Source organism: Galleria mellonella, unplaced genomic scaffold (genome assembly GCF_026898425.1).
Source record: "Galleria mellonella isolate WM207_F2 unplaced genomic scaffold, CSIRO_AGI_GalMel_v1 utg54, whole genome shotgun sequence".
Lineage (NCBI taxonomy): Eukaryota > Metazoa > Arthropoda > Insecta > Lepidoptera > Pyralidae > Galleria > Galleria mellonella.
Genome location: NW_026442114.1, coordinates 71,562 through 86,460, shown reverse-complemented (window position 1 = coordinate 86,460; position 14,899 = coordinate 71,562).

Here is a 14,899-nt window from a genome sequence, read left to right as displayed (position 1 = left end):
AATAGAATGATAGTGGTCCTTTGGCCTGTTGTAAAAAAATTACCAGAAACCAACTAAGATACTTTTCAGAGAGCGAACGGACACTGATCGAATTGATAAGTTATTGCTAATAATGGAGTTACTAATCTTCATTATTAACAGTACGTTCCCGCTTATTAATTTAATTATATAATATTATAATTTTTTTTATACAACTTAGAATGGCAAACAAGCTGAATGAAGTAATCGCAGTTAGTCTTTGGTGATGTTTTAAGAAGGACGCTGCTGCTCATCCCTCGACCTTTAAATCCTTTTAGTCGCCTCTTATGACTCCCATTGGAAAGGAAGAGGTGACCTATTCTGTGTTGGGACTACATGGCAATATTAAAATGCTAAGCAACCTAATGTGAGTGTTCATAAAAAAAATTATGGTAATAATGGAATGGTAATCCCGTAGGCTGGCAAGTCAGCAATATAGGGAGATAGAGAATGAAGGCATATTATTTATGCTTTCTTGGAGAATTTAACAGGAGTTACTTGTATAATTATAAAAATTTCCAGGAAGGAATGCGTGACTTGTTTGATACCGTCTTCAAACTTATGAATGATATTATATGACAGCAATTAGCAATAAATTAATAGTGAAACGCTTGCCTGAATTTCCAACTATAAGGAATTCTGTTGAGATATTTATAACCTCATACATATGTTAGGCTATTGTATTGCTGTTTCACGTTTCATTCTAATTTTAGTAAACATAAAACAAAGATAGATATACTTAGATCAGTTTACATTTTGTAGTTTTATTGTAATATCTCAAGTCTGGCTCCTTCGTGCGTATTGGGTATGCCAAGGTCTGATTACATTTATTACATATCTAATGCCTTTGCAATTATGTACATAGTATTATAAATCATAAAATCTTCTTCGACATTTTATGAGTTAACCTTATTTGCACTAAATAAATCTTGAATAAACCATATTATGTCTAAATGATTTGTTTGTATGTTATCTCATAGCATTTTAACAGCTTTATTAATTGGCTTGAAATTTGATATATATTGAAACTTCTTTGTGGCCATAATGTAAATTTAAGTCTGGCCACATATATACCATGTTGATATTATTTTTCTATACGGTTTTTGTTTCTATTCAAATGGTTGTCTCGTCTTGTATCTATACGTATTATATATATTGTTGTTTTAAAGAATATTATCTTTCACTGTGACCCTCAACAATATACATATACTATTTGAGATGGAAAAAAATCTTTTCATTCTATTTAACCAACATAATTTGCTTGCTTACGCATACAAAGTCGTCGAAAAAATTTTGTACTATATGAAACATATTCATTAATTTAATAAAAACATAGAAGAAAAATGGCAGAGAAAGTGATGATGTTAAATTTTTATTGTACATAATTCATACAAAAGTCGCGTGCATGAGTATCTTTGTCCTATTCAAGTTTCTACTGTTAAGCAGGTGCACAAGCATAAATGTATCTCAATTTGTAGAGGCTATGCTAGTGCTAAAATAAAGTAAACCTATAAAATAAATTACTGTGTAGTAGATATAGAGGCGATACATTCATGAATGGCGTTGTATGAGGTGTACCATGGGCATCACAGTGTGTGATATCACAGCACAATAAAACTTTGTACAAGTAGCGAGCTTAATGCCATATGGCATTCTCTACCAGCTAACAATTAGGTAAAAACAGAAAGTGTATGAAGGGCAGATGTGGCGCAAAAATATGTGACATAATTATTTATTTATAACTATGTACAATGTTAAAAAGAAAATAATAATATAATAAGTATATTTATGTGTAGATTACAATTACATCAAAAAGTTTTTATGGTATCATTCCGTATATTACGGTATTAATTTATTAGAGTACATGGGCAAAGCCACACAAATACTACAATTAGAGATTAATGCTGTTATTGTCAGATTAGACAGCGGTTAGACGTTATACAAAAAAACCATGTACTTTTATAAGACAGTGGTAACTGGCATTAGTTTTTTGGATTTTTTTAATATTAATATTATAAGAATAATAAAAGCAATTCTTAAAGATATTTTTTTATTAAAAATAATAATTTAATTCGGTTTACAAATTATCAAAAATGCAGCGTAGGTACTTATTTTTTTTATACAACTTAGAATGGCAAACAAGCTGACGGCCCACCTGATGGAAAGTGGTAATCGTTGCCTATAGACATGAGCAATACCATGGACATAACAGAGTATACTGTTTTGCCCATGATATGCCCCCATGCGTTGCCATTCCTGAGGACTCAGGTGTTATTCCTCTGTACCCTGTAAGTTCACGCCATATCCCACCCTTCAAACTGAAACACAGCCATGTAAACACAACTGCTTCACGGAAGAAACACGAATGTGACAGAGGTACCCAAGCAATCGACTTTTGTACAAAGTCTCCCTCTGGTAATTTCTGGTATTAGAAAAGCTTTCACTTTCAGTGGTAGCAAATTAAATTCTGGTACATTAATAACATCAATTGTTCATGTTCTGTGTACTTATATGTATATATTTACATAAAATGTATTTCATTATTTATTAGTTTATTCCGGTGTGGTCCCGGCATAGAATAGGCCTCCCCTTTCTTTCACATGGGTGTCATAAGAGGCACTTAAGGAAACTTAATAGTAGAAGGATGGGCAGCAGCGTCCCTCTTAAAACATCTCCAAAGGTTACCTGCGGTAGCCAATCCGCCTGCCAAGCGTGGCAACTGCTGCCAAAACCCCCCTAGGGGGAGGCTTATGTTTAGCAGTGAACACTTAAAAGCTGATATGATGATGATGACTAGAGGGAGACTTTGTACAAGAATCGTTTGCGTGGATACCTCTGTCCCATTCGTGTTTCAACCGTGAAGTAGTTATGTTTGCATGGCTGTGTTTCTGTTTGAAGGGTGGGATATGGCGTGAATTTACAGGGTACAGAGGAATAACACCTAAGTCCTTAGGAATGACAACGCATGGGAGATATCATGGGCGAAACAGTATACTCTGTTATGTCCATGGTACTGCTCATGTCTATAGGCGACAGTTATCACTTTCCATCAGGTGGGCCGTCAGCTTGTTTGCCATTCTAAGTTGTATAAAAAAAAAAATATTATTGACTATTTGTTATTTATTCTAGTACTTATAATAATCACTGCTTCGTTTAGTGCTAGATGGCATTGTGTGATATGTCGACAGTTATTTATTTTGCTACAATTCGTTGTATTTACCGGATGATCTCGGTTTGAACATATTGTACTTGAATGTACAAACAGCTGAGAATATTTTATCTGGTTCTATTTTACTTAGAGCTCAGGTATAGAGTAACTAATTCATTTGCAGAGACCAAATTACATTTGTTACATACATTATTAAATATTAAAGAGTATTTGCATGTTGAAAAGATAAGGGAAACGAACGACTACCCTGTTTCTACATCCCTAAAATATGAGGGTTTAATTATACTTGTAGACCGTTGAAATGTCGACTACTAAAAATACTTGAATGTTTAGGAATGAGAGGAAATACCCATTTTAGGAACAATTGGTGTAATGTAATGTTTAGAATGGAACTAAATTATGTAGGATGTTAAACCCACTAAGGTTTTAGCAAATATTTATCTATAGCAATCTATAAATGTCACAGAACGGTTACGAGTCCCCTCCTATATAACTGCTATGTAGGCGACGTAACTTGCTAGCTAAATGGTTTTGTTTCAAGTTTTTCTTTTTATATACCTTTGTTTTGTTATACATTTTGCTTTGTTAAGTCGCCTCCCATGACGTTCTGCGGATGAAAGAGAGTTAAAAATGACGCATGTTGTATTTTTATTCAATTGTCACAGAAAAAAATGGCAAATTATGCGCGTGCAGTAAAAAGAAAACCGAAGACAACGAAAGATAATTATGGGGGATTTTTTAAAGAGATATGGAAAGGCGGAGTTTCTCAATTCGCCTATATTTTTTGTGTTTGTCACGATTTTTTTTTATACATTTTGCAGTTGATAGGTATGTTTTAATTTATGATATCAACCATTACATTTATTACCGCTACATTTATTTACTTGGTTCAATAACCTTCTTATAATAGCAACTTATTAACATACTCGTGCCTAGATTATTCAATTTTGCGGACACTTTCCAACCACTTAGCTTTAAACAGCTACATACAATGAAGTACAATCGATTATCTAATTTATTAGTATTGTCTTTAAGTTTATTATTGTGTGTACTCCCTTTATCACCACTGATGAGCAGAATTTGTTTTGAGCATGATGAAATGGACCGTAACTTCGGTTTAGGGTTACGTAGGGGCGTTAAAAGAGTTTATTATATTACAGAAATTTTGTAGATGTATAATATAGGAGAAAACTTCTAGAAGATTAAATATAAAGTAAATTTTGTTTGCACGTCTTTTTACATTTACTGAGTCTGCTTTGGACATCTGTTATCTGAGTTAGTATTAGTTATTATTTGTTTTCTTTCCTGTTTTTTACTACGCTTTCTATTATTGTGTATTAATCTTATGTATATATACATATATAGATTCTTCTTTTTCAATAGAATTCTCTTTCCTACAAAAATCTGACAATTCTACAGATTAAATAGAGCTGCCCTGCAAATAGGGTACTAAAACTATAGACAAAACAGACTAGTTTATAGTCACGTGACTTGTCAAGTTTTTTAAAATATATGACGAGCCTCCCTCCTGTATAGATTAGTGATAGATGCATTCAATAATATAACATCATAATTGGTCTATTCTAAAATTGAATAAATTCTTTATTCTTCATTCTTATTTAATTTGTGTAATTTAAACTGTATTCCACAAATAACCGACTGCAATTGTGGCAAAACAAGTTATTTTTATTTAAAAACTAAATCGATTTTGATAAAGTCTCTGAAAAAAATGGGACCATACTTAAAGTATATCATTCCATTAAAAAATAATTTTCCATATATGTTTATAATTGACGGAGTTATAAGGTAACAAATATAAGAGAAAATACACTCGAATTGAGAACCATCTCCTTTTTTTAAAGTCGGTTCACAATTATTCAAAGAAAATGAAATATGTATTTTCGTGCATTACTCCTGTCCATTTATTATTTTCTATGGCACTGTGTGTGTAACTGGAACATACTTCTTTTAGAGATGAGTTTACCTTCATTTAGTACCTTCTAATACTTTTGAATGTAAAGATTTGTCTGTATATTTATTACATATATTTAGTGTAAACGTTTTAAATATACACGTTAATAAATCTAATATGTACACACATAAAAGTCTGTGTCTATTTGAAGTAGTTTCTTTTGTAGGAGCATAATGTACTTATCAAAACCTTTTTAAATACTACACACTCCGTCTAAACTGTTTATATGTAGAATTATAAACAATTTATTGCCACAAACATAATTTGCCATGAGAGAATTGATAAAATTTCCTAAAGGCGCTATTAGTATATGTGTCTTGTTTATCAATGATTAACACCTAAGATATTAGAAAGGTATTGGTGTACCCGATCGTACTGTATTGGTTATGTTAATTTAATTTCTTTTAAAGTTCTATTCCTTTAATGCTACTATGTTAGACGGATTTCCTATATTATTTTTATGTGTATTAAAAAGAAACTAACTTCGGACATCTGAAAATTAGTATAGTATAAGTATAAAAATAATAATCGAAGCCTGGTACTGTCTTGAAGTGATGCAAGACAAAATCTTTAAAAAAAAAACGCATTCAATTTATTTGACTGGTACTAAACTCACAAATTGCATAATTGGTTCTATATTAATTTCATACATATCATAATTTGTTTTTTTTTTTATGAAAGAAAATCTTATTTTATCAGTTTTAATTTTAATATACAAGTATTATTTAGAAAACATTTATTTTATATCCTCTAATAGTTATTTCTATATAGATATATTTAAAAAACCTAAATAAAATTTGAAAATATGAATAATAACATCTAAAAGTAAAGTCAAGGAAGAATGTAACTTTATTTACTGAAGTTATTTTATTGAAGCAAATAAAACCGTTGGCATAACCAGTTAAAAAAAAAAAAAGAAAAACAACGCTGTTAAACTGACCTATAACAGTTATCGTATCCTTGAAAGATTATTTACCACGTCCAAATATAGGTATTTTGGACTTTGTCTCCTAAGATTAAAGCTCATTTTACCACTAATCTATCTTTACTCCACAAGCCCTCGACCATTTTCCGAGTCCGTTTTCTACTTTTGAAGCCGATTGCCATAAGAGGCTTTGCCAAGTTTTAATAAACTTTACCTTTATACGAAGGATTCTTTTGCTTATCTTATTTTTCTCTAAAAGAAAAATTGAGCTTGGTTTTAAAATTAAATCATAAAAACGTGCTTAGACAAAAACTTTACACTGTAATATAAATACATAGAATGTGCTTAGTGGCTTTTAAAAGTTTAAATATAATCATTATTCAGTAATATTGGAATAATATAACAAATAACTTAAAAAGTAAAAGAGTAATTAAATCCGTCTGTATGACTACGATATATTCACGACCGGTATAAAAGTCACTTATGTTTTACTCCATTACATATAGTAAGTATATGTATATCAAATTTCATAGTAATTGGTTAAGGCGTCAAGGCGCAAAGAAGCAACAAAAACAAGCTCACTACCACATTTTTAATATCAGTAAGGATAGTTGAATAAAGGAGTTCCTCATAGATTCCCAGAAGAAATGATTTTGTTAGTATTCCTTAACAAAACTTAAAATAGTTCATTTTTGTGTATTTTTGTAATTTTCAATAGTTAATTATTGAATAGAGTATAAAAGTCGATAATTCTGTCCCATTTTTGTTTCTGCTATCAACCATAATTTTGCTTCTATTAGTGTTTTGGTTTGAAAGGTGAAACAAAGTTTAACACTTCCATTTATTAATTAGTATTTTTCATTTAGTGAGACATAAGTTTGTTTGCCATTCCAAATCGTATGTAGATAAAAAAAAATATAAAAATAATGCTTCTTTTTTATGCAACAAATGGTAGTCGTCGCCTACAAACATGAACGGTACAATAGATATAACAACAATCAGGTCGCTGACGATTTGCTGACTCTTTAGGATATTTTTTATTTCTGAAGGCTAACTTTTTATGTGTTATCATTTCTGAGGGCTGAGGAATTCTGTCGCTTTTTTTAATTACGTCGAAATTATGTCTATTTTTACCACAATGTTTGGTTAAATCACTGCTGTAAAGTTGTAATTATATCCTAACATGCATACTGTTGCGTGTGTCATACAATGTTTACGTGAGATTTTTAATTAACTCATGTAATGTGTAGGTTATTGCATCTTTTAATTTCGACAAAAACCATAAACTGTTATTAACAATTGTATAACTTTATGCGATAAGTAAGTATATAAGTGTATTCGTATTATGATAGGTGAGTACTAGTAATTAGATTACAATGTTTCTGCATTCTATGAAAATAAACATATAAGAGCCGGAAACTTTTATTTTCTCTGGAACAAACCATGCGACCGATATTTGCGATACGGAACTTGCAATATGCTTACTCTTTTAATATTTTAAGATAAAGGTAGTAGTACCTATAAGTGGGTAACTCCGAAATTGCATGTTAAATTTTTAATCATATGCCCATGTTAGGTTTTTTGTTATTTTAAGTAACATAAAAATAAAAAATAAAAATGAAATATCTTTTAGACTTGGAATTAAGACGGAATAAGAAAATCTGAGATAATCTTCTTATTTCGAAAAAATACAACGCTGCACATATAATCCACTACATACATAGTTATTGAAAATATACTTTATGTTTGAAATAGAAATAACAAATTTAGCTAAGAAAAAACAATTTAAACTACTGCTAAAGACAGATAATGGTGAAACGGTTGTTATGTGATGAAAATAATTTAGGAATGTGTTCCATGAAAATAACCGACTTCAATTGAGGGAAAACCAGTTATTTCGATTTAAAACTAAACTATCGAACCAATTTTGATACAATTTCTATGGGACTAATCTGTAATTTTACAGATATAAACAGAATTTTCCAAAACTTTTTCGAAATCGGTTAAAAAGAAGAGCGAACGTTGCTTTTTTCATAACTTACATGTAAACACATAAATTCAGTAAATTACATTACTAATATTTTGTTTCTTAACGATATGTCGATAGTACAAGTTACGACCAAGGCTTACAGACTCATTTAAAATTTAATAATTTTACAATATGAATGATATATTGTCGTCGACTGTCTCTGTAATGCTGTAATGCTATGTAACTATTATCTAAATTGATGTTTTTAGATTGTTTAAAAACATGACTTATGTATTTTTGGCTTTAAATTAATTTGTTATAAATATTTAACGAATAACAAACTGTAACGTGGCAGTAAGCTCTAACTAAGCATAGAGCTCCTTGCCTAGCTTTTAGAGAGACTATGGATTGTTCAAAACGGGTATATTAAGATTTCTTTGTCGGTAACGTCGGCAACGTGCACGTGACACCCCTCGTATTGTAGGCGCCCATAGGCTACAGTGACCGCTTACCATCAGACGGGCTGTATGCTTGTTTGCCACTTTTGGGGTAAAAAAGTAACATTTAAAAAGTTCTTGACCCTATATTTTTCACTTTGATCAAAATTGTACTAATCTGCTATAGAATTCGAAATATGAATTCGATAATAAAGATTAAGCAAAAATATGGTAATCACAATAGAACCTTATTATGTAGGTATTTCAATATTCAAGTCACGACAATAAAAAAGTAGAAGTAATCGATACCTAATATTATAACGACCTTCACGGCGACATTCTATAATATATTTTTTTAAACTTTTTCCACTGTTTTAAAACAGAGAAGAGTTTTCAAGTAATGCAGGTTCGAGTTTTATCATTCAATTTTCATTCTTTAAAAAACTGTCGTATTATAAGATATGAGCGAAATAAATTTATATTAAATAAAAAATGTACCTATTTATGATATATAACATTTAGATAGTTAAAATGTATCTATCTAAATATTTTTTTTACACAATTTGCTTGACTACAGAAGTGACTAAAGTTTTTAGAAATGAGCACATAATGTCTTCTTTAATTTTTATGTTTTTTGATCGAATATTTAATTGTGTTATATTATATTATATACACGCCGTGTGCCATGTGGTCCCAATATAGAATATACTACCCTTCCTTTCCCATAAGTGTCGTAAAAGGCGATTAAAGAAGGGAGAGGGATTGTTACCAGAGTCCCTCATAAAATATCTCCAAAGTCAAACGCCTGCAAAGCGTGGCAATTGTTGGCAAAACCCCCCAAGGGGAAGGCTGATATGATGATGATAATGATATACTTGCGATTTTATGGTTCTTTTTTTTTAATAAAATACATCGCGAATTACTCGTTTATAAATTTGGAAAATAATTCAAAATTAGTACAATTCTTTTGTGTTTATCCAATACAAACACGAAAATAAATCCTTTTTCTTTATAATACATGTTTAAAAGTTAAGATGAACGCCATTGTTATTCTTGCGATTCATATATACTATACATTATACATTTTGTCACTTCCAACTAACCATAATTTGTATAAGCTCTGTCGATATCCGTCGCCGTAGAACAGAAGAACAGCCCCCTTACAAATCCTTTCATACATTATTCATGAAACAATATCGATTCTTGATACTGTTGGTGTTCCACGCCTGAGGTGCCTATTGTATTTATATAATATCGATTAGGCACAAGCCATTACAATTTATAAGACGCAATTAAGATTTATTAAATTATTCCATTATTATAGACGTATGCGTACTTTCCTTTGTCTTATTCTATTATAACGAATATTCTTTCAACAATAGTATTATTTTATGTGACAATGGCTTTAAAAGTGCTGTTGGTGTTTACTGTTTTAACTAAATTTTTGGTTATTTCTTGTGTATAAATTATAAATAGCAGAATTTATTTCGACATTAGATATCACTAAAATTTCATTTTTGCGCTAGAGACTTAGTGTATGATATTCTTCAAAAACTGTGTTAAGTTTCGTTTAGAGTCGTCAACGCGCACGTGATACACTTAGTGTTGCAGGTGTCCATAGTCTACAGTGACCATTTACCATTAGACGGGCTGTATACTTGTTTACCATTTTCGTGATAAAAAAAAAGAAAATACATTTTTCATTATACAGATAATTGCTTTTCCAATATTGCCAGAGCAATAATTGAATGCCGATATTTTTTACTAGTCATCAATAAAATTTTGACCTTTAATTATTATTGTTTTGTTGTCTTCTTGAATATCTCATCAATAAAGCATTATGTGAGATTAATAAAAGTTCGTGACTGAATGTACTCGTAATTTTAAAATGTTTTTTTATGATTGTTTTTTTTTTGTCAACCGAATTTTAAAGGAAATAGGTTCTCAATTCGGTTGTATCTTGTTTATATTTGTCACCTAATAACTCCATCGGTTGTAAACTGATTTGGAAATCTCTTTTTTTTATTAGTAGTTTAGTTAATATTAAAGTTGTATATAATAAATAGATGTATAAAAACAATTTTTTTTGATGGGTGAAAATGGTATGGTAACCCACCCCGCCTGCGCTAACGGGATACGCTGGCGGAGCACCAGTGAAGGGTGATAGATGAGAATGAAAACAGGCCAGTTAGCTCATCATGATGAATTCATCAGGAATTAACCATGATAGTTTCCAGGGAGAACCGCGAGGAGGTCGATATGTTTGGGTATATTGCTAGCGATGGGATTCTCAGTCTCCATTACTAACAATCCCTTTCCCCCTAAAAACAATATTTTAAAATGAAGAAACGTAAATGATTCTGATACAAATCTCGCCTCTTGAAATAGGAGTAGGTAAATCCTTACTTAGACGAAGGATTAAGAAAATTTATAGGAACAAGAAAGGTAAAATTATTTCTATAGATATATATAGAGTTGCAGAATGTACCCTATTACTGTAGAAGCAAGGTTTTGTTTTCGTTTTTCATTCAACCCGTGAATTCAAGCAGATTGTTTGGCAACTAACAAGAATTGTCAAAACAAAATTTGACTTTCAAACTTAAATACACTTCAAATAAGTATTCCTTTAAGTCAGTGAAAGATAAAATCATAATAATATGATAATTATTTTTTATTTGTAAAAATCTTTATTAATATTATTATAAATATGAAAATGAGTTTGTTTGTCTGTTGTTTGCTTATCTCTTGATGTCTTAACGGCTCAACTAAACATTTGAAATTTAACTTTCGAGAAGAACATAGGATCTCTTCAGTCGTACACTCTTGACAGAGTGGTCGTGGTTTTCACAATGACAGTGGATCGTCGATGAGGCTCTCTTTCGCGATTGAGGTTCTCGCAATACGTCTCCATTTACTTCTGTTTGCCGCTGAGCGAGAGAACATAGGATATTTTCATCCAAATCAATTAATACGAGTATATTCCCATTAAACGTAGCCATTGTATAGTTCCAGCATGTTATGAGCCACCCCTTTTTATGCCGTGGATGATGTAAAAGACAAATAAGGGAACTAAATGGTCGAAAGATGGGCAGTGGTGTCTCTCTTAAAACATTATCAAAACCTAACTGCGGTTGTCAAGCCGTCTGCCAAGCGTGGCAATTAATGGAAAACCCCCCTTATGGAGGAGATCTATGTTCAGCAGTGGACGGTTAACAGCTGATATGATGATGATGATGTATGTAGGCGAAGTCGTAGGTAAAACATTTTTTTTTATACAACTTAGAATGGCAAACAAGCTGACGGCCCACCTGATGGAAAAGTGGTAACCGTTGCCTATAGACGTGAGCAGTACCATGGACATAACAGAGTATACTGTTTCGTCCATGATACCCTCGATGCGTTGCCACTCCTGAGGACTTAGGTGTTATTCCTCTGTACCCAGTAAATTTACACCATATCCTACCCTTCAAACCGAAACACAGCCATGCAAACACAACTGCTTCACGGTTGAAACATTAATGGGACAGAAGTACCCATGCAATCGATTTTTGTACAAAGTCTCCCTCTGGTAATGTCCCTCTTTCCGCAAAAGTAAAGGCAAACATAAATAAATTCTATTATATTTCAGTTTACGATAGGTGAGTATGTGTATTCATAAAAAAAAAATCTACATGATTTTAATTAGGATATATTGTATTGACAAATCTTCCGTGAAAAAAGAAATAAATGATAGTGAAACTTATAACAACATTCGTTGCGTAGTTTAGAAGAAGTAAGCGGAAAAACAAACAGATGGAAGTTGTCAACTCAATGAACGATTTAGAACCGATGACGTGTTCATCAAAATGAAATATAATTGTTCCTAGAGGGAATCACGTGGAGATTGACTTGGAAGGGTCTATTGTTCGTAATAGAACCCTTAGTCCCCATTACCCTTCTCCCACATATGAGGTAGCGTGGGTGTCACAGTATTGTTCTATGGTATCCATAGTGCCGTTCACGTCAATAGGCTATACAAGTTTCCATTAGATGGGCTTTCAACCTAATAACTACTTTAGAATATTAGATGGCTATTTCAAGTCATCTAAACGAATTAACCTCAAATTGAGTTATTGAGCATCATTTACCTGACTTACCGCTTTTTCAAAAAAAAAATCTATTAACTATCTTAATCCTTTACACTTCAAGTTTGAAACAGATTGTAATTCTCATTACAAGGGATTTAACTTGCCAGACTGTTCACAAATTACCAGAAATAGGTATAAATCCTTGAATCAATTAGAACTGAAGTTTCAAACTGTGAGGATTTTGAATGTTTTCAATATCCCTCCCCGTACAGAGCGTCTGTCAAACTTTCGGTAGCTGATAATATCGAGGTACATATACATCTCTTAGCTTAGCTTACGAAAGCCAACACAATTATAATCTTATTACTTTTAACGTAAAGATGAAAATTCAATAATTTATTATATCTATTAATCTTTTACGATCTTATTACCTGTATTAGGCAAAATATACGTAACACGTGAAGTTTTAAATAAAATCTTCAAAGATAAAATGAATTTTTTTTTTATATAAATTAAGCTAACCTAACAGGGATGGTATTCATTTTAGATATAGAAATCAGTATGATTATGTAAATCAATTATAACCTTATTGCTTCTAATGTAAAGATGAAAATTCTTTAATTAATTGTACCGATCAATCTTTTTCTATCCTATTACCTTTATTAAATGAAGTATACGTAATACGTGTAATAATTACGTGAAGTATAAGGTAAAATGTATTTTTTTTTTATTAATTAGGCTAAACTAACAGGGATGATATTTATTTTAGATGTAGAAATGAGTATGATTCCAGTTTGCAATGAATGTTTTATTACTTAATTATTGATTGTCAAATAAAAAAAATTTAACTGTATACCAAAGAATATAAAAATCAAAAATTGCTGGGGAGAAATTATAAAAATAACTTAAATTTTTACAGGTGGTATAATTTTCAATCGACTTTGAGAGATGCTTCTTAATTGTTGTAATTTTTAACGGATTTCAAAAAGAAAGAGTTTGTTATTTATTTGTTTGTTTATAACTCCATCTTTTATAAACTGATTCGGAAAATCAATTTTTTTTTATCCAAAAAGATAATCAGTTTTTATCCAAAGAGATCAATCTGTAAATGTAAGCATTTACAGATTGATTCTATAGAAATGTTATCATAATCATCAGTTCAATAGTTTAATTTTTAAAACAAAATTACTTTTTAAAGTCGGTTTTTTTTGTTAGACCATATCTTAATGTCGGATTCTTTCAGTTGGGTATTTTTTACACAACTTGAGATAGCAAATAAGCTGAAAACTTGATGGAAAGTAACCGTCACCTACAGACGTAATCAGTACATGGACGTCACAGATACTGTGACACCCATGCGACCTCTCATTATGTTATACCTCCATACCCTGTGCATTTCGTTGCCTTATGTAACTCTACATGTAATACAATCTAATTAATAAACATTTTTATATAATCAATTTTCTAGAAAATACGAGGCAAAATTATATAATTTTAAATAGAAAACTTAATTAAAACTAGTTATTTAATTTTAGTTGTAATTCAACTTATTAATTATTAGCAGTAATTCTTATATTGCCAGCATAATTTCAAATTTTAAGTGCTAAGTAAAACAAGTTTTATATTTCAAAGAAATTATTTAGACTTTTGAACTCTAGGTTAGTTTATGAATATAGTATATGATAATTGTTAATTATATTTCATTGAAAAGAAACAAAAAAACATTAAAAACATTATTTTTTTTTATATCAAAAAAGTAGTAGGTAAACAAGCATACAGCCCGTCTGATAGTAAACGATCACTGTAGTCTATTGACGCCTGCAACATTAGGGGTATCACGTGAGTGTTGCCGACCTTGAAGAAACCTTAATATACACTTTTTGAAAAACCCCATATTGTAGTTTCTAGGGAAAATTTCGACATGGAGTTCATTCTACAGCCTGAGTGTTCGTGGGAAAAAAATTCTCTGAAACCGCATTGTACGTGTCTCAAGCGTAACAAAATAAAAGTAAAAGATTTCTTTAAGGTCATTGCCAACTGGTATCTTGGAGGTTTGCTGCATTTCCACGCTGAATAGCTATGGAAAGTATAGATCGGACTTTTGGTTACTAGAGATTTCTTCCAGCAGGCGTGATATCTCTTTATTACATTTTTCGATAATATTAGAAACGAACAATTTTATGAAAATATTTAAGAAAGAAAAGATGTGTTCGATAGTACTTCACATAAATTGCTGAAAGAATTTGAATGATTTTTGGTCCTCAGACAGATTTTATTCTAGATAATTGAATATCTTAACTCATAAGGAAAAAGCAGTGGAACATATTTGAAAATAATATTAA